General features: G+C 43.8%; 1 pseudogene; it reads right to left on the bottom strand.

Moving 5' to 3' along the window:
- Positions 1 to 22,893, bottom strand: part of LOC115397996 (tight junction protein ZO-2-like) — a 151,621-nt pseudogene that overhangs the window by 12,374 nt on the left and 116,354 nt on the right.

Here is a 22,893-nt window from a genome sequence, read left to right as displayed (position 1 = left end):
CACATCAGACTTACAGTGTTTTTTTTTCTTTTTTTTAGTTGAGTGAGTTGTACTTAATAGACACATTAGACCACAAATACGATTCTCTGCATTGAACATTTGATTTTCAAAACAGAACAAAATCTTTTAAATAGTTTCTGAAGCAGATAAAACGATGAACCACAATAGAATGGAGAACCTCTGTTTTTTTTTTGTTTTTTTTATTTACCCAATGCTTCTCTAGAGACAAACACTTTATCTTCACAGTTTCCACTCAGTTTATGGATATGATCTGAAGTTTTTTTCATTTCTACACAGTGGAGGACAGTCTCATAAAAATTGTTATTTACAAATAAAGGTTTTTATTATATCCTTTATTTAACCAGGTAGAAGCGTTGTTGAAAAACAAAGTCTCTTTTTCAAGAGGGGCCTGGCATGGCAGCAGCAGGCAGTTATAACATTGAATAAATACAATAAATTCCTACATGTTACATTACATGACAAGAGGAAAAACAAGTGGTTCTGGAGACAATGGCTTGGAATAAAATGAAGGGCGCTCAGGAAATAAAACTGTTGCATTAACCAAAAGTATCCCTTTAGCCTTTACCAGAGACTTAAATGGGAAAGAAGAAAAGCTCAGTGTAGCTATTTGACAACTGTTAGAATTCGGATTGTGGTAAGAACCAATCATGTGAGTGAAGAGGAAAGACAGTTCATTGTGACTTTAAGAACTGAAAGTCAATCAGTCTGGAAAACTGGAAAAACGTTGAATACGTGCCCAAGAGTAGTCATTAAAAACCATCAAGAGCTGCGAGGAGACTGGTTCACATGAAGACTGCCGAGGAAAAGAAGACCAGAGGCCTCCTCTGCCGAGCATCGGTTCATCTGAGTCTCCTCTGCCGAGCATCGGTTCATCTGAGTCTCCTCTGCCGAGCATCGGTTCATCTGAGCCGCCGCATCCCCACCAGGAGAACCTTCTCCTGATAAACCGGTGAAATTACAGTGCAGAGCAGCAGGACTGAACTGAAGAAGATCACCACTGTCTTTATTGTTGAGGACATGTTTGAAACTATTAAAAAGTTTAATCTGGACACCTCAATTTGATTGAATTTACTGTATTGGCCAGAATATAAGACAATGTTTTTTTTTTTTCCAGGAATGGTTTTCTCTAAAACGGGGTGGTGCTCTGATGGAGGACTGGATGGAGCCAGAGTCCCGGGGAGCTGTCCTGCCTCTGCTCCATGCAGTGGCTCCGCCCCCCGTTAGGGGGAGCTAGTGAGCTGGACAGAGTGTCAGCCTGCAGCAGTGAGAGAAGAAGACTGAGCAGTGTGGCTGCTGCTGGTTTTTCTAAGCTTCATTTCAAACAGCATCAAGAATACCTGCCTGTCAGTACTCGAGTATACTTAGCTGATGTTCAGGATGGAGGTGGAACTGATACTTGTGAGTTTGTCAGTTTATTATGAAGTTTCAACGCAGATGCTAATTCCGTTCTCAAAGTGATGCTTCTTAATTGTTGCTTATTGCTGCTTATTTTGAGAAAGAGAATATATTTTTATTTAATACTGCAATAATGTTTAATCTTAAATCAGGTGAAATGTTATCTCTGTTGTGAGTTTTTGAGTTTAGAAAAATTGTACAATAAAAAGTTTGTTTATGAGTAACCTTATTGTCTTCAACACATTTTATTTTCACAAAATGATATTTGAAAAATAGGGGTTGTCTTATAATCAGAGTCGTCTTATATTCGGGCCGATACAGTAATATGATGGAAAATACAGAAAGAATAGAATCAGGCTGAAAGCTCTATTGCTTCAAAGTGTATTCAGGTTGTACATTGTGTTTTTGAAAAGCAAGCAAAGTAAAATAACAAAATATTTAATTACTTTTGAAAGTAAGCAATCAGTAAAGTAATGGGATTACTTTCTTGGAGAAGTAACCAGTAATCAATAACTAATTACTATTAATTACTATTATTTAATGTGTTTGTGATATCTTTTGTTAGAAAGACCAAGGGACGGTATGGTTTACAAAATGGACATGGAGTCGTGGCGTTCCTTCCAGTAGGAGGCGCTGTGAGGTGCTGGTATTTTGCTCCAAGCTGGTTACTGTCATAACTGCAAGATCCAGTGAAGGAGAAGCGACGGCTCCCATGTCAACCTTTCTTCGTTATCGTTTCAGGTATGAAATATACTCAGAAATAAGTGAAAGTTGTACAAGAGACTTATAAAGGTCCTTTTTTGGTTTTTCTGAAGACTAGAGTATTGATTTTGTGTTTTTGAGACCACATGGAGTAGCAAGCTGGCGGTGCAGCACGCGGATACTGTTAAAAAATATTGTTATATTTGTTACTATGAGCAACACGTCTCAATTCTATTGGTGAAAGACTGTTTTCATGATTTAACTGGCTCCATGGCAAGATTTTATGAAGTTTAATTGGTGTGCATGTAAAGAAACTGTTAAAAAGAGGTTGAATAGTGAATTTAAAGTAAAATGTTCAGTAAAAATGAAGGTTATTTGGTTAAAAAGTTTAAAGTTATTCTTATTTACGATCTATGAAACAAGTATACTTTACAGTATTTGAGTGAAATGCATATTAAGTGCAGATGTTGTCATGATGTTATTTTATATAAATTTTGGGAAAGTGACTTGAAGAGATACAGCAAATTTGGGTTTACATTGTGCAAAGGAAATGCTGTGAGAGATGCTTTGTGGACTTCTGAATATGTCTTTGGAGACAATAGGGAACAGTGATTTACTGGTTACAGATGAACATGGATGATGTGGACGGACAGTAAATGACACGACATGTTTAATAAAGATAACTGCATGATCCAGTGAAGGAGAAGCCTCGGCTCCCGCTCCGTCCTCTCTTCTTCATCCCTTCAGCTACAGCTGTCCAGGGGAGCTGCAGCCCAGACCCAGAACAAAACCACGACAAAGACGAGATTTCGGCCAAGAAACACAAGGAAAGGACCTGAGCAAGCAGGATTCTGAGCGAGCTCAAAGGACCATTTTTAGCTTGCAGATCGCAGCATTGCTTGCATGGGCAGTAAGCAGTGCGAGCGCTGTGGAAGCTGTCACAGGAGTATTTTGCTTGAGGAAAGTTTGACTAGCATGGCTCTTTCACAGCTGTGTGCGGATCTCCTTTGCATGCGTTGACGTCCCAGATGTGACCTGAGATTCTGAGAGTGTAATGCCACCAAAGGTTCCATGAAACCTACATTATTCATGTTCATTCATAGTTTTGATGCCCTTGAATGAGAATCATCAGTGTCAAGAAAATAATCAAAAACCACGGAATGAGAAAATGTGGCCACATTTCTGAGCAGCAGCGTATGTGCAGTAACTGTCGTAGGTCTGTGGTTCAGCCTGCTGTCGGCTACTCACGTTAGCCTCTGGTGGTACCACGTTTATATGATCATATGCAATGTGCCAACATCATGTCTCATTTGATTCTTCTACCGCTAAGGCTTTGAATGTTGTGGAAATGTAAATTTGGTTGTGTGATCTCCTCCTTATGTCCTTGCACTAATCAGGGGAACAGAGCGATGCCCACCTTAGCACTGTGTGCCTGTTGCAGCTCCAGCATTCTGTGAGCTCGGGCCAAATGATCCAACGTCTCGAAGGCTTTAACCTTCCCCAGGAAGGACTTCGTGGACGGATCTTCAGTAACGCTGTCCTCGGCTGCCCCCTCCTGCTGCCTGCAGAACTCTGAGGGCGAGTGGACTGGAGCCTCTGCTCTGCCCCCGCAGCAGGGCGAGGCGGCGGGCGGCTGAGGTAGGAGGTTGGAGAAAGCATTGAGGTGGAAAGGGAGGGGAGGGGGTGGCAGGACGGAGGCCGCTGAGTGAGAGATGGGAGGTGGGGGGTCGTTGCTGCTGCTGGTGGGGCTGCTGCTGGACGGAGAGTCGTAGTTTCGACTGGAGCTGGGTTCTTTATGGTGGAGCTGGCGGTGGTGGTGCAGACCAGCAGAACTTGATGGAAGAAGAGGATCGTCCCTCAAAGATGATTTCACCTGAACAACAAACAGAAGAAGAGGCAATCAGAATTTAGTTTTTTTCTCCACTAATCATGATTGTTCAGACATCAGACATTAGGACTGCACAGCGATCCACACGAAGCTGTGTTTCTCCTGTCTGACAGCTCCAGGGTGGCTCATACACTCTAAATGCTTCAGTGCAGTCAGTAACATTGTCGACAGAGATCTCAGATGTTGTTCCGTTAGATACTTCACATCTGCACAGTTAAGGATTTTCATCAAGAATGGAAAGTTTTTATTTCAAAATGAAACAAGCTCAGCAAGGTCAACCAAGCTCTGGATGATGCTGGTGAGAGAGAGAAAACCCCAGGCACTTCACTTTCATGTTTCTGGGATTGGCCAATCTTACTGGGGGGTGACGTGGATGAAAATAAATTAATAATGAGCTTTGAGATGAAACAATTAAACACGGTTTTTGCACAGTTTAACGCTCCCACCACAATTAACGCTCTGGACTAATGTTTGATGGCATTAAAGGGGAACGGTCGTTTTTACAATCTGGACCTTATTTCACATTCATAACAACAACATTTACTCACCCGTTTGACTTTCGTGTGATTTGCAGTTGGTTCGGAGATAATTAGATGCTCCCATATCCATATAACGGCAGCGGGCAGGGCGCCGACATGCAGCCGTTACAGACGCTCTTTTCTCTTATGTTTGTTGTGGTGTGGTAGATACATGTACATTTATTAAGTCAGCATCACTTAGCGCTATTGGGAAGTCTGTAAACCGACTAGATTGAGCAACTCTCCGGGAGCGCTGAAGTGATGATGTCATCACACTGCGCCGTGGCGCACATTCATTCTGTTTGTTTACATGGAAGCAGCGTCTCTGCTCTGCAGTCAGACCACGGCATCTCCATCGGCTTTTTTAGGCAGTCAGAGTTTATTTTCAGCTGGTTGTAACTTTGGTACAATGGTTCCAGTGTGCATATATCCTGCTGTGAAAGTAAAATGACCAGCTGGACGTCACTGAGCTCACAGGCTCCCACTTCGTGACGGGATTTATTGAAGCTATGGCTAATAGCGCTCAACACGGACCCCAGCATCAAAGTTCAAACTTCACGACGTTTGGATTATCGGGGGTGTAGTGCCCACTTCACATCGGAGGACTTCTTCCCAGTTCAGGAAAGAAATGAAGGCCAGAAGATCCAGAGAATGAACCTCAAAAAGAATGCCATTCCAGCGGCTGCAGGAGGAGGACAGGTCGAGGTAACAAGACGCTAATAATATTCATTTTTTTCTTTGCTAATGTCTAGAGGCTGGATGTTTACTGTTTAGTTCATTTGAGCAACAACAAAGGATGATACAAGTATATCTGTCAATGACAAGAGTTGTAGATAAACAGTAAAATATTCTGTACACTGTTGCTCAAAAGGAGTAGGAACAAGTTTATAACATTCTCGCCAACTCTAGACATTAGTAAAGGAAAAAATGAATATTATTAGCGTCTTGTTACCTCGACCTGCTCTCCTCCTGCAGCCGCTGGAATGGCATTCTTTTTGAGGTTCATTCTCTGGATCTTCTGGCCTTCATTTCATTCCTGAACTGGGAAGAAGTCCTCCGATGTGAAGTGGGCACTACACACCCGATAATCCAAATGTGGTAAAGTTTGAACTTTGATGCTGGGGTCCGTGTTGAGCGCTATTAGCCATAGCTTCAATAAATCCCGGTCACGAAGTGGGAGCCTGTGAGCTCAGTGACGTCCAGCTGGTCATTTTACTTTCACAGCAGGATATATGCACACTGGAACCATTGTACCAAAGTTACAACCAGCTGAAAATAAACTCTGACTGCCTAAAAAAGCCGATGGAGATGCCGTGGTCTGACTGCAGAGCAGAGACGCTGCTTCCATGTAAACAAACAGAATGAATGTGCGCCACGGCGCAGTGTGATGACATCATTGCTTCAGCGCTCCCGGAGAGTTGCTCAATCTAGCCGGTTTACAGACTTCCCAATAGCGCTAAGTGATGCTGACTTAATAAATGTACATGTATCTACCACCCCACAACAAACATAAGAGAAAAGAGCGTCTGTAACGGCTGCATGTCGGCGCCCCGCCCGCTGCCGTTATATGGATATGGGAGCATCTAATTATCTCCGAACCAACTGCAAATCACACGAAAGTCAAACGGGTGAGTAAATGTTGTTGTGACGAATGTGAAATAAGGTCCAGATTGTAAAAACGACCGTTCCCCTTTAAAGAGATGGCAGATGCATTTAATGAATACTTTGTGAATGTAGGACCGAATCTTGCAAATGAGATAGTGGAGCCCAGAGATGAAAGACTGATCAACATGAACCCGCACTCCATCTTTATTAGCGCTGTAAATGACCATGAAATACTGTCAATTGTTAATAACTTCAAAAATAAAACATCGACAGATCACACTAATATAGACATAACTTTAAAGCTCGTGTCCGGAGTTTTGAAAGAGAGGTTTTTTTTTTAATCCAACGTCTCAGGCTCCGCCCTCCCTCTGCTTTCATGAGCGACCAAGCCACGCCCCTTTAATTGTGCACGCTCATTCTCTGTCGGGTGAAAATGAGAGCCTCTGAGTCCTGCAGCATCCTCCATGTTGAGCTGTTTACGGTGGATGTTCAGCAGACAGTGGATATATCTGCTGCAGAGCTAACTCTCCTCTGCTGGGCGAGCGGCCGTGCTCTCTGGCTGCTCCACGCCATGATTGACAGCACGACAAGGCGGAAGCTCGAAATCTATTGGCTGACGCTGACCGGCGCTTTTTCGGATAACATGGGGTCTATGAGACGAAGGCGGAGCTCATAAATACATGTTTATATTGCTTTATGCTGATATTATATTGTAGTATTGAACCAGACTGACACATTGAAGCTCTGTTGAAAAATGATACATACGTTGGAAACGAACGGAAACTCCGGACACCAGCTTTAATGACTGAAGTGATCACATAGGGCTGGGCGATATGGCAAAAAAAAATTATCACGATTTTTTTTTTCATATCATTCAATCTCGATTAAAATCATGATATGCTATATTGTTTTTAAACCAGTTTTAAAGCATCTGCACTGAAAACTAGAACTATAGAATAGTTTAACATTTTATTAACAAACCAAGCAAATAGCAATGCAAATTAAATAATATAAACATAGAAAAATATAAGAACAATCTCACTTAACAGTGCAGTAAATGGGAAAAAAAATCTAGCACCAAGACAATAAAATCCTGCGATGCAGCGTTTTTTCAGTAAAAGAGAAGAACTGAAAGATTGTTAGTTAAAGTGTGACAGTTTCCAGCCCTGAGGATTTTTGTTGCTATAAAAGATTAAAAAACTAAAGAAGCCCCCCTGGGGATAATGAAGGTGCTTTAGAATGGAAACATTATTTTCAAGTAATGATGCTAAATATGCTGCTGCCATCATTAATGCTTCCATCAAATGTACAAAATTTAAATAATCTAGATTGGACAGATTAGATTTAAAATGTAACGGTGCAAAACTACAATAATATAAAAAAAATAGACAAAATTAATCATTTTTCTCCTCTTAGAATGTTGCTCGTATGGTGCAGTGGCCTGAAAAGACAGCACTGGCTACGTTTACGTGCAGTCAATATTCGTGTTAAAGCTATAGTGCGTAACTTTTAAATGTCTATGAATGTCTGTTTTAGCCAAGCCACTGCAAGTGGAGATGACAAAGTGCAGATTAAGCCGATCGGCTCCTCTAACATGTCGCAGGATTTTTCAATATATATAATTCTTGCTTTGCGTGTCGACCGGCGACATTCCCGCGCTGGCGTGCAGGAAATTACGCATTTTACGTCACAACAAGAAGGGAGGGGGAGGACGGGAGGGTCTCACAGCAACAGGCAGGAGCTCAGGCAGAATGAGGAAGCGGCATGGCGGATAATCCAAAGAAACGGCTGAGAAAGAGTCCTGGAGTGGATCCTACCACCCAAAAAAAAAAAGCCTGGACGGTTGGGAGAAGGAAAGTGACCGACGGAGAAGGCAAACCTGTCAGGTACAAATTAGCAGGCACCTTGTCTCCCGTTTGTAATAAGCTATTTGTGTTTCTGTGGCAAAAAAAACAAACAAAAAAAAAACAAAAAAAAAAACAAGAAAACAATAATTACCTCTTCAGAAGAGTCCATCTTTGTTTTCACCAGCTGTCCTTATTCACACAGAATAAAAACCGTTTATTCCAACCGATGATTCAGGCTGTGGAAACGCGAATCACTGTAGCAGTGGTTGGGGAGGGGGGGAGGACACCGGGGCGTACATCATGTGGAAGCGCCGGCTTTATTGTTGTAAGAACGCAGAATTCCGCTAGAGGGCGCCCGAAGTTACGCACTATAGCTTTAAGATAAATATTCTGGTTTCTGAAACATTTGGAGTAACCCCAGGAGATCCTCATTCAGACCACGGCCACAGGCGACGCCATGACTGCATTTACACTTCATGCCACTAGGTGTGCTGTTTGCATGTTCAACCTTATTTTACACAGACACCACAGAAGAAGACCGGCGCTGCAGCCGCTTCAGGCTCTCTGCATGTTGTTAGAAACAGAGCGTTAGCGGCAAGAAATGGTGACATGTTCAATGATGCGATGCATCGTCATTTTCAGTAAAAGAGAAGAACTGAACGATCGTTAGTTAAACTGTATCACAAGTAGTTCCTGGACTCAAAAGACCAGATTCTTTGCGGATCGGTGAGCTAGCAGCGGTGAGCTAGCGGCGGTGCGGGTGGAGCAGCCTTTCCTGTCAGCAGCAGCCTCATCTTCAGAGCATAATGCTGAGGCATGGCTGACTTCATCTGCTTCGCTGCTCCACGTTCAGCTCCATCTCTGTTTACTTCTCAGACAACTTGCAGGCGGAAGTTGAGCAGGAAAAAGTCGACTGTGTCACGCACATTTCTGCCATGTCTGATCGAGTAAATGTGCTCACAGCTGATCACCGTGATCGACTAGAAATTAATCGCGATCACTAATCACGATCATATAATCGCCCAGGTCTATGATCACATTTCCAAAGGATGGATTTCATGACTACAACAATGTTCTTCAAATATAATGGCTTTATTATATATTGCCAACATACCACAAACACTTCATTTCCCCGGAAAAATAAATACAACTCGCATAGTCCTCACATCTCTCCAAAAAAATCATCAACCAGAATTTAAAAAACAAATATTTCTGAATCACAGTTCTTTAAAAGGCATGGCGGAAATTATTCACATCGATTGCTATATTTGAAATATTTTTATTGGATTCTTGTTTTAAAAATGAGTCTAAAACAGCCCCTATAACTCCCTCCTGCCAGGCTCACGTCCTGGAGGCTTCTGGAGAAGTAAAGAAAGTCATTTCTTGTGCCGGGCTGCTGGAGATGCTGGGAGCCCCGACGGTCTCTCTGGTCCTGGAGGTGCTGGTTCCTCCAGCAGGTGGCGTTGGTGGCTGTGTTGCTGGTGGTGCATTTGCTGCATCTGTACAGATCATGATAAAATCATTGTCAATGTCTTGACCATTAATTAAAGAGCTTCTCCTCCAGAGTGAGACTGGATCCAGAGATGGATCAGTGAAACACAAGGGGCTTAATTCCTGATGATTTGAAGGTCAAAGCAGGAGAAAAAAAATCACATAGAAATTCAAAAGGATTAAAAATTATTTTTAAAATAATGTAAAAATAAAATACATATTGTCTATACACTGGAATGTGCATAAAAACACCAATGACTTTTTAAAAATATTACAAACAAAATAAATGAACATAAATTAATATTGGTGGAGCAGCACATATAACATCGGTTATTTTAACTGTGGCTCCTGGACATACTGTGAAAAATAATTTAGACACTAATTATTTATTAGTGTGTAATTACCAGAACAAAACTTGTTTTATTTCTATTTATTTTATGCACAGACAAGAGATTAACTGATCACCAATACCTGAATGAGGACGGGTGAAGTGGTGAATTCTGTTGAATCAGGAGGCTGGACTCGTCTTTCCTTCATCTGCTCATGGAAGGCGAGCTTCAATAACTAATCCTTCATCAGTTCTTCCATAAAGACGCTATTGTTACACCGTGGAGTCATGTCCTGCTGCTGGAAACATCTGGAGAGGCGGAGCCTGCAGTGAGAGGGTGTGGCCTTTGAGTTCTGCTTCTGTTGGAGAATGAAATGTCGTCCAGCCAAACTTCGTTCTTGTTGTGGTGAAGTATGTAGAGGCCTTTAAGATCATGGTAGTATCATAGGAAGCACATTAGATGAAGAAAGCCAATCCTCAGGCTCCAGGATTGTTGTAAAGAAAACATGCGACAAGGAGAATCTCATGATTAAAACGACTAAAACATATGTTGCTAATTTTATGGGTGTAATATCTTGCAGGTTTATTGCTGTTTTGAATTGAAGAAAAAAACATGGCTAACCAAACAGAAAGGACTTCCCTCTCATCTCCTTGAAGTGGACAAATGAACTCATACTCTCTGTTCTCTGTACAAATTGTAAAATAAGTAAGCGATTAAAGTAAACTTAAAGTTCAAAACCAAATGGATCTGAATGCAGACAATGTCGAGGACAAAGTGTGAAATACTCAACCATAAATTGTGTAAAGTATTGACAGTTTATGTGCTGGTTGCACATGTAACACCGGCCTGGATAAAGCCTGCTGTTTATCATTGCTAGATGGGTTAATTAGTTCAGAATAATTTAATTTGGCTATCAAATCAATGAGATAAATTGTTGAACATGGCAAACATTTTGTTTCATCTCAGAACACTTTGAATGATCCACTGGCTGACCTGGTCTGGTAGGAACACCGGAGGAGGACTGGACCTGCTGAGGACTCTATGGCTGCTCACTTTCACTGTGGGACTCCTGACGTCTGGACTGTACCTGCGCAAGATCTGCACACACACACACACACACACACACACACACACACACACACGGTCTTAGTGTCATCAGTATTAATTGCATTAATCACTATTAATTCATGGAGGGCTGTCAAAGATTTTTTTTTTTAATTGTGATTAATCACAGAATTAGGGTTCAGATGAGCAACTGGATCTATGAAGACAAATAAGAGAGAAAACTCATTTTACTGTCGTTGAGACTTCATTATTTTTCCACGAGGATCAGATTCTTCGTTCTGAGCTTGTAAATGTTCCAGGCATCCTCCTGAGGCGTCGATGTTCTGGACTGTTCAGCACCCAGAGAAAAGGGAACTGCTCTTCCCTTGAGCATCTCAACTTTAAAATGCTGGATGGTTCAAATTCCACATTAGTTTTCTGATGTGAAACTGCTCCACTTCAGTTAAAAGATTCAGATAAAGCCAGTTTCGTGTCTTGAATTGGAAATTTTGTGTGTTGAGTTAAAAAATGATGTGATTAATTGTGGTCAGAGCTGCGATTAATTAGTTAAAAATTTTAAATCAATTGACAGCACTAATAGAAATGTTTCTTTTCAATTGCAGTTGCAAAAGTAATGGGGTTTGCTGCTGTTGTCTGAGTTTCATGAGAAAAATGGGAAGAGGATGTAGCTCACCTTACGTTATCATGATTAATATGGATTCAGGCCTGTGTTTCTGGATATTGATCAACCAGGAATGATCTTCCTCTGACTTTACTCACTGAACAGTCTCACCTTGTTCAGTACCTTCACACACCAAGGACCAGAGAACTGGTTAAAAGTTGTGAGAGTATTATATTCATTTGAAGCTGCTCTAGAATATTGGTGAATGCGCCGGCGGGGGAAAGAGGTGTCTAATCTACTGCAGTTGTCTGGCATATCTGTGCTGCATCAGCAACTGATCAACACTGAGAAAAGTTGGGAGTTAAAAAAAAAAGGTAAAATGGATATTAACATGTTAAAAAGTCCCAATCCTCAACATTTTTTTTCTTTTTTTTTAATTTTGAGTCATTTTTCTTTCTGTAGCTTCATTAGGTGTTACCCCCGATGCACACCAGCCACGCTCCGGCTCCGGTCCGGCTGCGGTCCGGCTGCGGTCCGGCTCCGGTCCGGCTCCGGTCCGGCTCCGGTCCGGCTGCGATCCGGCTCCGGTCCGGCTCCGGTCCGGCTGCGGTCCGGCTCCGGTCCGGCTCCGGTCCGGCTGCGGTCCGGCTCCGGTCCGGCTGCGGTCCGGCTCCGGTCCGGCTCCGGTCCGGCTGCGGTCCGGCTGCGGTCCGGCTCCGGTCCGGCTCCGGTCCGGCTGCGGTCCGGCTGCGGTCCGGCTCCGGTCCGCTCCGGTCCGGCTGCGGTCCGGCTGCGGTCCGGCTCCGGTCCGGCTCCGGTCCGGCTGCGGTCCGGCTCCGGTCCGGCTGCGGTCCGGCTGCGGTCCGGCTCCGGAGCCTCTGCGGAGCTCCAGTCTCTTTCCGGAAGGATCCTATTTCCGCGCCTGCCGATGACGTGGCACATTCTGATTGTGTTTAATGACGTATCACAGTATGATTGACAGTATGATTGATTGTAAAAATACAGCGTTTGTTTTGATACCGGTGAAGAGCGAGATGACAGCGAACGACATGGAGAACAAGAAGGAGAACAGCAGAGCGAGAAAGCGTTTTACAGGAGATCTGGGTGGGAAATGTGAAAGCCACCAGTCACCACCGTCATTCCCACCACTGTGGGAAAAAACATTCTGTTTTTGTTTTTTTCCTGTGTGTAGCACAATTGCTTGTGTATGAAATGTGCAATATAATTGTGAGGGTTGCAGCTCTTTTTGGTTTCATGTCTATGTTGACTTAAAATTAGTTTTTGCCGTTGTCAATGTGAAATTGTGCTGGGAAAAAATAGATTAACAGAAAAACAGTATTGCAGCCCTGCTTTCATTGCAGTTGACACAAGTATGCCAAATAAGTGGTATAGTTATTCTACACTTCAGTCAATATCTGTTTTTTTAGATAGCTGGGAAAAATGAAAACTCAGCTGTCAAAGCCCAGCCACTGCTCACTACGGTGAGCGTCAGGCTGGGCTTTAAAGCTGGTGTCCGGAGTTTTGAAAGAGAGAGGGTTTTTTTAATCCAGCGTCTCACATTGAAGCTCTGTTGAAAAATGATACATACATTGGAAACAAACGGAAACTCCGGACACCAGCTTTAAGGTAAGATTTACACTTTATTGTGCTGGTGTAGTGTATACAACATTAATATTTAGGTCCCAGTAGCCTTAAAATTCAGTACAAGATAGATCCAGCAACTAATATATAAATGAAAACTTGTGAGAAATCCATAGAATTTTGTAAAGAGGATTGGAAATGATGTGACCCTTAAAGCTATAGTGCGTAACTTTTAAATGTTTATGAATGTCCGTTTTAGCCAAGCCACTACTACTGGAGATGACAAAGTGCAGATTAAGCCGATCGACTCCTCTAACATGTCGCGGGATTTTTCAATGTATATAATTCTTGCTTTGCATGTCGACCGGCGACATTCCCGCGCTGGCGAGCAGGAAATTACGCATTTTACGTCACAACAAGAAGGGAGGGGGAGGACGGGAGGGTCTCACAGCAACAGGCTCAGCTCACAGTGTCAGGCAGGCCGAGGAAGCCACATGCTATCAGGGTTTCTGCCAGACCCTTTCAGTCCGGGCGCCGCCCGCGATAAACTGTGCAGCATCCGGACAACGGAGAGGAGGAAAAAAACTCTCCGACAGTCGAACACCAGCAGCGTTAGCAGCGTTAGCCGTTAGCAGCGTTAGCAGCGACCCCCCCCCCCAACACACACACACACACACACACACACACACACACACACTCCGTTTTTCATCAAGAAGCAGCAACTACAGACCAACGGACAACAAATGATTAAATGATTTCCGCTGACGACCACTGGGTCTTTTCATCCACGAACCCGTCGGTTACAGACTAGCAGGCACCCCGTCTCCCGTTTTAATCAGCTATTTGCGTTTCTGTGGCAAAAAAAAAAAAAAGAAAACAATAATTACCTCTTCGGAAGAGTCCATCTTTTTTTAATCAGCTGTCCTTATTCACACAGAATAAAAACCGTTTCCAAAGGTGATTCGCGCTGTGGAAACGCGAATCACCGCGGCAGGTTGGGGGGAGGGGGGGACACCTGGGCGTATGTAATGTGGAAGCGCCGGCTTTACTGTTGCAAGAACGCAGAATTCCGCTAGAGGGCGACCGAAGCTTTAAAGCCTGTGACAGAGCAGGGTAACTTTGTTGCAGTATTGTTGTCTTAAAGGAATACTCCACCCAAAAAACGATTTGGCCTCATTTTCTACTCACCCTCATGCTGAGAAACACTCTGGAGCACTTTTTTGACGATTCAAATGCAGTTGGAGATGTTTGGGGATTTTCGTGGTCAACAAACAGGGACCGACAGAGCCCGACAGAAAAAATGGTCCATAAAGTCCACAAAACGTTCCCATTTTCCTTCATACTGCTCGTCCGCTGTAATCCAAGTGTCCTGAGCGTGTAACGTCCATAATTAATTCTTAACGAGGTAATTTAGTACATTTTAAGAGCGTAAACAGTGCGCTCTCGTACAGCTCGGTGCATGTCTGCACGCAGCCTGAACTACGGAAGCTGCAGCAGACCAAGCAAACACGCTTGTGCCCTTTCAGCAGGACACCGAATTCAAAGCTTTAAAAACAGTAGCCAAACACTTTTGTGATTGTCCACAGCTCGGTCACTCACAGGCAGAATATAAACAGCGGACTTCTTCTTCTACGCTTGCTATTTAGAAAGTAGTCGCTGAAAGGCGCAAGCATCTGGCTTGGTCTGCCGCGGCTTCCGTAGTTCAGGGTGCGCGGAAGACATGCAATGGAGCTGTACGAGAGCACCCTGTTTGGGCTCTTAAAATGTACTAAATGACCTCGTTAAGATTATTATGGACGTTACACGCTCAGGACACTTGGATTACAGCGGACCGAGCAGTATGAAGGAAAATGGGAACGTTTTGTGGACTTTATGGACCGTTTCTTCTGTCGGGCTCTGTCAGTACCCTGTTTATTGACAACGGAAAATCCCCAAACATCTCCAACTGCATTTGAAACGTCAAAAAAAGTGCTCCAGAGTGTTTCTCAGCATGAGGGTGAGTAGAAAATGAGGCCAAATCGTTTTTTGGGTGGAGTATTCCTTAAACATAAATTCACAGTGGAGCAAAAGTCATGGAAATGACTGTGTTGTTGAACAGCTTGTGCAGGGAGGAAGCTGCTGCTGTCTGGAGTCCTGGTGAGCATGCAGAGGCTTCCATTGGTGTAATCTAGTAAACGGGTGCCTTACTTAAAACATGCACTGTTCCTTGCATCATTTTCTGTTGAACACAGGTAATAGTCTGCTCCCAGAACGGACTGAAAACAGAAGCTAACTCCCACTGTCTGCTGACTTCCTTCAGTTACATCGAGGGTTCACTTTTGAACCAATATTTTTATTTCTTAATATCCAAAATTTGTATTGATATGTTCACCAATCCAGGTTTGATGTGTTGGACTGAAATGTTATCAGTCATTAAATTATGAAACTTACTGACCTAACCCTGTTGTTCACACTGTTCTCAGTGTCTGGATGGTTCGGCTGTGTCATATTCTCAGCTGTTACATTCTTTAATGAAGTTTATGTCATTAAGGGTTTATCAACGTCCTCCATTAGTTTGTGTAAAAAATAACCGTTCCATCTGGCTTGAGGTCTTTTTTTCCTCTGAGTCCTGTTATGAGGATTTTTTGTTATTCATTCTTGCTTTTTTCTACAGATTTTTTTAAATTGAAATGGCAATATGGTTTGTCCTTTGCACTGCGACCATAGTTTTGATGAGATATTTTTAATTAAAAAGGTGCATGTTTTAAATAAAAGAATGGTATTGAAACAAAATCAGAAATATACTATATGAACAAATTTATCGTGCTTTGCCTTGTAAAAGAACTGACTTTAATTTGCAGCTACCATAAGTCACTGAATGCCGTCAAGATCTGTGCTGGCCATACGAAAGACCGTTCTGTCTACCCTGAACCACATACGAGGGGGGACCCAAAATTTCTGGACTGATTCTATTAATAAAAAAATACAATGAAGTTCCGACTTTGGCCGCTAGATGTCGCTACAGGATAACCTCATGCATAACTGTGCCAGGTTTGGTCTTCCCCCATGATGCGGTCAGCAGACAGTCACTGTTTGTGTTGACAGAGTTACACCCCGCTCTTCGGTTTTTCAAGATGGCGGATATCCACGGATATGCGCTCTGTCAAAACATTCTGTTTTTTTATTGGGAAAACAGCGGCAGAAACACTCACCCATGTTGCAGACATTCTTTCAGAAGGATTCTTAGGGTGTCTGAGTGGTTGGCCCTTTAAGAGTAATCAGATTACATCACGAAGACCAGGCACGCAGAGGACAACAATCCACTTCCAGAACAGAGGAAAACGTCACAAAAACTGAAGAAGACGTCCTGGTAGATCCACGCAGGACTTTTGATGACATTGCAGAACTGATGGGAGTATTGTAGAGATCCAGACTGATCATCCTCAGGCGGTTATTAGAAGCAGAGAGACGAAGGCTCCCGGAAATGGCCGCATCATAACAGACAGCAGACCACAGGACGCCCTGTTACGCACAGAAATAGCACCAAATGTTGTGCGTAAAGCATATTTTTGGACTAAAACCGTGACCAGCCAGCCTCCCCACCGCCATATTCCCCTGATCTGGCCCCGGGCGACTGCTTTTTGTTGTCAAAGATGAAACTGGAGCGGCAGCGGAAAGGTAAGACAGGCATACAGGCGGGGAGGGGAAATCGAAGTTCTATCTTTCCGGCACCAGTTACGCACGGTCATGGCGACTCTTCTGAACAGTGAAAATCTCGGGTGCAGCGTTGTATTCAAGCCAAAGGAGAGTATTTTGAAGGTGACAGTTTCAAATAATTGCGAAGATTAAAAAATAAAAAGTTATAACTACAGTCCGGGAACTTTTGGGTCCCCCCTCGTATCTCAAGCGGTCAAACAACAAATTCAGTGCTAGTTTTATGTCTGACTAAGGAAACTGCCAGTAAAAGCATGCTGACTCATAAGTAACACTGGACTATTGTACACCCTTAGTTGATCTGTTTGTATCATTCTTAGTGACTTGACAAATACTGTGGACATATTTAAATTCAATTGATCCTGAAGCTTCAGACGATGTACCATGTTTTTTAAAGTGTCTCAAATACCTTATTTTACGCACTATAAGGCGCACGTAAAAGCCTGTAATTTCTCAAAACCCAGCAGGGCACCTTATAATTCGATGCGCCTTTTTTGCGGGAATTATGGTAATCACCCTGATCATATGAGCAAAACAACCCCTGTTTGCTAAGCTGCTAAGCTAACAGAACGGAGCACGGCATGCAGCTGCACAGCCGGCCGACGTGGGAGCGGCTGGACGCCGGGCGGCAGCCTGCACGCTGCGACTCCGAGAACGGCCGGCCCCGCCCGGCAGCCCGCCGCCGGGAGCGGCTGAGCTGTAGGTGGGACACTTCACTCAGGAGACGGCAGCTGGCTGAACCCCGGTGACCGAGCGAGTTCGACCAGTCGTGGCCGCTCTGAGCTGCACATCGTGAAGAGGAGCGATCCTCAGTCAGACTGGCTTCTGATATGTCGCTTCACTCACACATTTCAACTGAGAATGTAACCACCTAGACTGCCAATATGTATTTCTCTCATACTATTCTATACATCCTATGCGGCTTAAAATGTGTTGCGCCCCATGTATGATTTTTTTTTTTAATAAAAACCATTCATGGACTGTGCGCCTATTAATCCAGTGAGCCTTATAGTTCCAAAATACGGTACATTAAAGGGGCTGTATCATGCAAAATTCACTTTTGTATGTTTTAACCTTGTTTATATAGTTATGTTCTCACCAAAAAACACCTCAAAGCATTTTTTTCCTTCGTGCCTGTGCGTTTGAGCTTTCCTCCTGTTTGTGCTGCTCAGAGAGGCAGCCCCTCCCAACCATCAAACGCTCTGTTTCCCACGTTCACGTCACACAGAGAAGATGGCCCCCCCTGAGCCCCCCTCCCGCAGGCCCTCGGCAATCAGCGTTGCCGCTTTTTTCTAACTGTGATTACGGAGATAAACTTTAACCATCGTCTGAAAGCAACAGTCAAGCAAGAGCAAGAGTCTGGAGGGTCTGAAGGGTCTGAAGAGTCTGAAGGGTCTGGAGGGTCTGGAGGGTCTGAAGGGTCTGAAGAGTCTGAAGAGTCTGGAGGGTCTGGAGGGTCTGCGCTTGGGTGATGTTTCTCACAGGAAAAGACGTTTTTGCGTGTAGAGAAGCTAGAGCTAAAGAGCTAAAGCTAGCCAGCGTATTTGTTTTGAAGCTCTGATTGGTTGAAGTAGCTGTCAGTCAAAGTCCACAGGGGGAGAGGCGGGATCTTCAGTGAAACGGAACGTTTTCCTCTTCCGGGTTTCAGAATTAGCCCCAGAAAATCTTTTATTTCACACAAAATGACTTTTCCTTAGCGCCAAAATAAACTATTACCATGTTAATGCCATTTTCTAGGGTTTGGACTAGCTAAAAAAAGCAGGATACAGCCCCTTTAAGTGTTACAATCTCTTAATTAAGATATGGTAAAAATATATATATTATTACTCAATAGGTTATCAATGAAAGAATTTGATTTTAATTTTAATTTATTTAATTTAATTAATTGAACAGACGTCATGTCTGGGCGACAGTAGCTCAGGTGGTAGAGCAGGTCGTCTCATGACCGGAAGGTTGGCGGTTCGATCCCCACTCCTGCAGGTGTAAAACTGTTGTTGTGTCCTCAGGCAAGACACTTCACCCACCTTGCCTAAGTGTGAAAATAGTGTGAGAGTGAATGGTTGGTGGTGGGAGGGGCGGATGGCGCAGATTGGCAGCCTCGCTTCTGTCAGCCTGCCCAGGACAGCTGTGGCTACAGCAGCAGCTTACCACCACCCAGTATGGAGAGAATGAATAATGCAATGTAAAGCATCTGAGTGTCCTGAAGAGCGCTGTATAGAACCAATGCATCATTATTATGTATAGATGTGTCACTGTTTGAATTAAAGGTGTAATACAGGATTTTGATTTCCGGGTGGATCACCTAAATAACTGGTGGGTCTGTTTGTCAATCATTCTGACGAGCTGGTTTCGTGAGGCGGTTCTCCGTGCTCGCGCCCAATAAGCTTCTTCCTTTTGCGCATTCAGAGTGTTTCTGTAGCCGTGAGCTTCTGAGCTAGTACTGACCGATGGCGAGTCTGACATCATGAAACTGGAACTGTTTTGGAAAACAAGCTTTATGTATGAGCGAGGCCGATCGCAGACACTGTAAACAGAGTCGTGCACGCCGGAGAAGAGGAGATCGTGCTCGCACGCTTCCACGTTTCCTGGGAGAAGCAGGAGAGCCGGGCGATGGTCTGGAGCATGGCAAGACGTTTGGCTTCGTCTTTTCGAGAAAATCCTGTATTATACCTTTAACTATTATAATTTTCATCACAAATATCTCTTTGGTATTTTATAATGAAACCATTGGTTTTGCCTACAGAGGCAGTGTCTTCATTTAAAAAGTGCAAGAACAACTGCATTACGAATAAAAAATAAGAATTAAAAAAAATCTTGTGATGTGTCACTTTCAAATATATATTAAACATCAAAAATCTACATTTCAATTATCTAGTGATCTGTCCAGCGATCTATATGTTGTTTGTCCACGGGGACTTGCCGTAGGAAGCGGGTGACATCATCAGCGAGGCTGCAGCCCCCCCGGACAGATTTGGCAGCCCGGACACATCTGGTACCTACACCGGAGCCCTACCGCATCAATCCAGACAGCAAGTCGGGCGCCGGAAGGAAACGCGATACGTGTTCCAAAATAAGTGACTTCAAAATAAAATCTGTGTCGTGTTTTTTATCATACAAATACGGTTTTAACGTGCATCTTCAACCGAGATGGCGGTTCGGGCTGCTTTCTGTTGAGTAAAACGGATTTCATATTGTCTACGGGGGATAATGACAGATCTGGCAACCTCCTCCAGCAGACTGCAGAGACACTGCAGGCGGTGAATCACAGTGCTGCAGTATACCGGACCGGAGCCGGACCGGAGCCGGACCGGAGCCGGACCGGAGCCGGACCGGAGATGGACCGGAGCCGGACCGGAGATGGACCGGAGCCGGACCGGAGATGGACCGGAGCCGGACCGGAGCCGGACCGGAGATGGACCGGAGCCAGTGTGCATCGGGTGTTAGCCTGCTGGATGCTGTGGCACAGTGCTGGATGTGGAAGAGGTTGGTAACACCTGCTCTATATTTTAATACCGCAAGCTCCCGCTAGTGGTACATGGGGGCAAGTCATAAATATAGGTTTATTTTCACATAAAATGTATTTGAAAATATAAAATTTTATGAAAAGCACAAAACAGAATGAGAAAATAGTAAACATAAAATTAACATTTAAATATGTATATAAATTCTAAGTTAACAGCCAGCAGGTTGGGCTCAGTTACTGGCTGTTCAGGTGGGACTTGAGACCCGTGTTTCCTCCGGTTTTTACACTGAAAAGTGTGAGAGCCGTCGTGCAAACAGCGAGCGAGACCCGCTGACTGTGGATGGATCTGTTTATCTGAGAGAGACTGACCTCCTCGGCCGTGACGGGCTCAGACGAGCGACTGATGGCGGAGACGTGCACGGTCTCCACGTCAGGCTCGTTGTCCGTGTAGGTCCCGCCTTCATCGGCCGTGTCGTCCAGGTCAGAGGTCAGCCGGCTGTCCATGCTGAGGTAGTCGGCCGACATGCTGGATAAGTAAGAGAGACGTTCCATGTCCTGGCAGTCCAGATCACTCTCTTACTCCCTCCAGCTAGAAGAGACACATGATGGATCTTGGGTGTACAGGAAGGAAGGATGGACAGACGGATAGCACAAAAACAAGAGAAGAAAGACAAACAGAACCGAGCTGTAGAGCACGACTGGCACCCAACAGGACACCCGGTGAGCATGCTCAGAGTGTGCACACTCAGGAGCTGCTTCCTCAGGTTCAGCTGAAGTGAAACCCCTCTGGCCCTCATCACTGGCTCCTCATGCAGCCCAGTTCCAGGAATTTTCTTGCAAAAAATTCCAAAAACAATCAGAACAGTTTTTAACTGTTGATGTGTGGAGACGGCCTGCCCTGGGTGGCGCCAGACACTTTAACAAGGTCAAGGCCTTTTGTTTTTATAACATGTTCTTTCTTCTAATATAGAAAGAAAAATGACAAAAACTAATCAGTGGAGGGAAAAAATAGTACCTTCTGAAATCACAGATTTTGAGAACAGAATAAGCATAATAAGGACTCAATAATTATTTATTATATTTTAGATTTATTTCAGTAAATCTTATTGATTAATGTGCTTTAGAGAAAAAGCGTTAATTGATCTTTCACAATGATGGATCTCATCAAACAAGACTGACCACAGTTTATGATTGTGAAAAACAATGGTTCAAGGTGTCGACCGCTGCCTTGTTCTGGACGAATGAGGCCACACAGTTTGAAATAAACTCTCTTTTACTGGGTTCAGTTGTGGAACTGCTGACAGATATTCAAAGTGATGGGTCTTTGTCTTTGTGAGGACCGCTGTAATGGACATTCTGAGTGTCTGAGAGGAGGTTAGGGTTAGGGTTAGCATCGTCCTCTGTGTGGGAATCAGAAGGAGGAAGACGTGCAGTGGTCCCTGTAGAGGCCACGTCTGTATCTTTTCTCTTGCAGTGCCATTCTCACTGCTCCTTCATTGTTGTAGAAAATCTCTATTCTGATTGTTGGGATTTATGTTTGGTTATTAGCATTAAATCACTAAAACAAAAGGCAAATTATTTCTTTGAGGAATGTATAAATATAATTGAATTATTAATTGAGGTGATATTTACTAATTAATACTGACAAATCATTAATAGTGGATCGCCAGAATGATCAATTACAGCCGTAGAAGACTTTATAAAGGAAACTTAAAAGTCTAAAAATATAAAGTAATCAATTTCCTGCTATTATTCATTGATAAATGATAATTTATCAATGAATAATAGCAGGGCCTCATGATTCTCCTGACTCTTTGGGTTTTAAGCAGGAGGTGTCATGGCAGCCAAGCGTTCATAACGTGGCTTTTTGATCCCTGGATGTCGGCTCTTCCTCTCACTGTGAAGCACAATTCACCAAGCGTTGGATTGTTCTCCACTGATAGGGAGCGTGAGCTGGTTAGACCGTGGTGAGACAGGCTAGTTTGACCTGCTGATGATGAGTTGTTGCAATAGTATTATTCATTGATAAATTATAATTTATCAATGAATAATGGCAGGAAATCAATTACTTGAGAATGAGTAAATGTGATAGTGAGTAAATGGAGGGGTGGAGACCCCGGTAGAGCTGAGCCATCCCCGTGTGTGTGTTGTGTGTGTGTGTGTGTGTGTGTGGTGTGTTGTGTGTGTGTGTGTGTTACCTGCCAGTCAGAGACCCAGACAGCCTGCATCTGCTGCTCACGGACCAAGTCTTTGATGCAGCCATACCAGGCATCGTTGGTGGAGTTGACATCAATGGTGGCTGGAAGGGAAGACCATCCACTAACAAATATCCAACAACCTGACGTCCGACTGAACCTGCTGAGTGTTGACTGTACCAGTGAATAAGTGAGAGCAGGTCTTCTTCAGCTTGACGGCCTGCTCGTAGAGCTTGCGGGCACTGCGGTTGGAATGGGGTATGAGCCTCTGCCTCATGGCCTTGATGCCATGCTTGCTGTCGGGGCTGAAGAAGATGACAATGGGTACCACTGGTTGTAGTTCAGGGGTCCACATCTTTGGGTGTCACATCCAGCAGGGCGTGTTTGTCCTGATGTGAAGATGGCCACAAAGACAGTGAATTGATTGTCAATGATTTGACTTTGAAATGTTGGCTTTGTGTAAAAACAACTTATACTTCCTAATCATGATACCTACTCT

The sequence above is a fragment of the Salarias fasciatus genome, chromosome 12 (genome assembly GCF_902148845.1).
Source record: "Salarias fasciatus chromosome 12, fSalaFa1.1, whole genome shotgun sequence".
In the NCBI taxonomy this organism is placed as follows: domain Eukaryota; kingdom Metazoa; phylum Chordata; class Actinopteri; order Blenniiformes; family Blenniidae; genus Salarias; species Salarias fasciatus.
The sequence above is the reverse complement of the archived record's forward strand: the minus strand, read 5'-3'. Positions and strand labels throughout refer to the sequence as shown.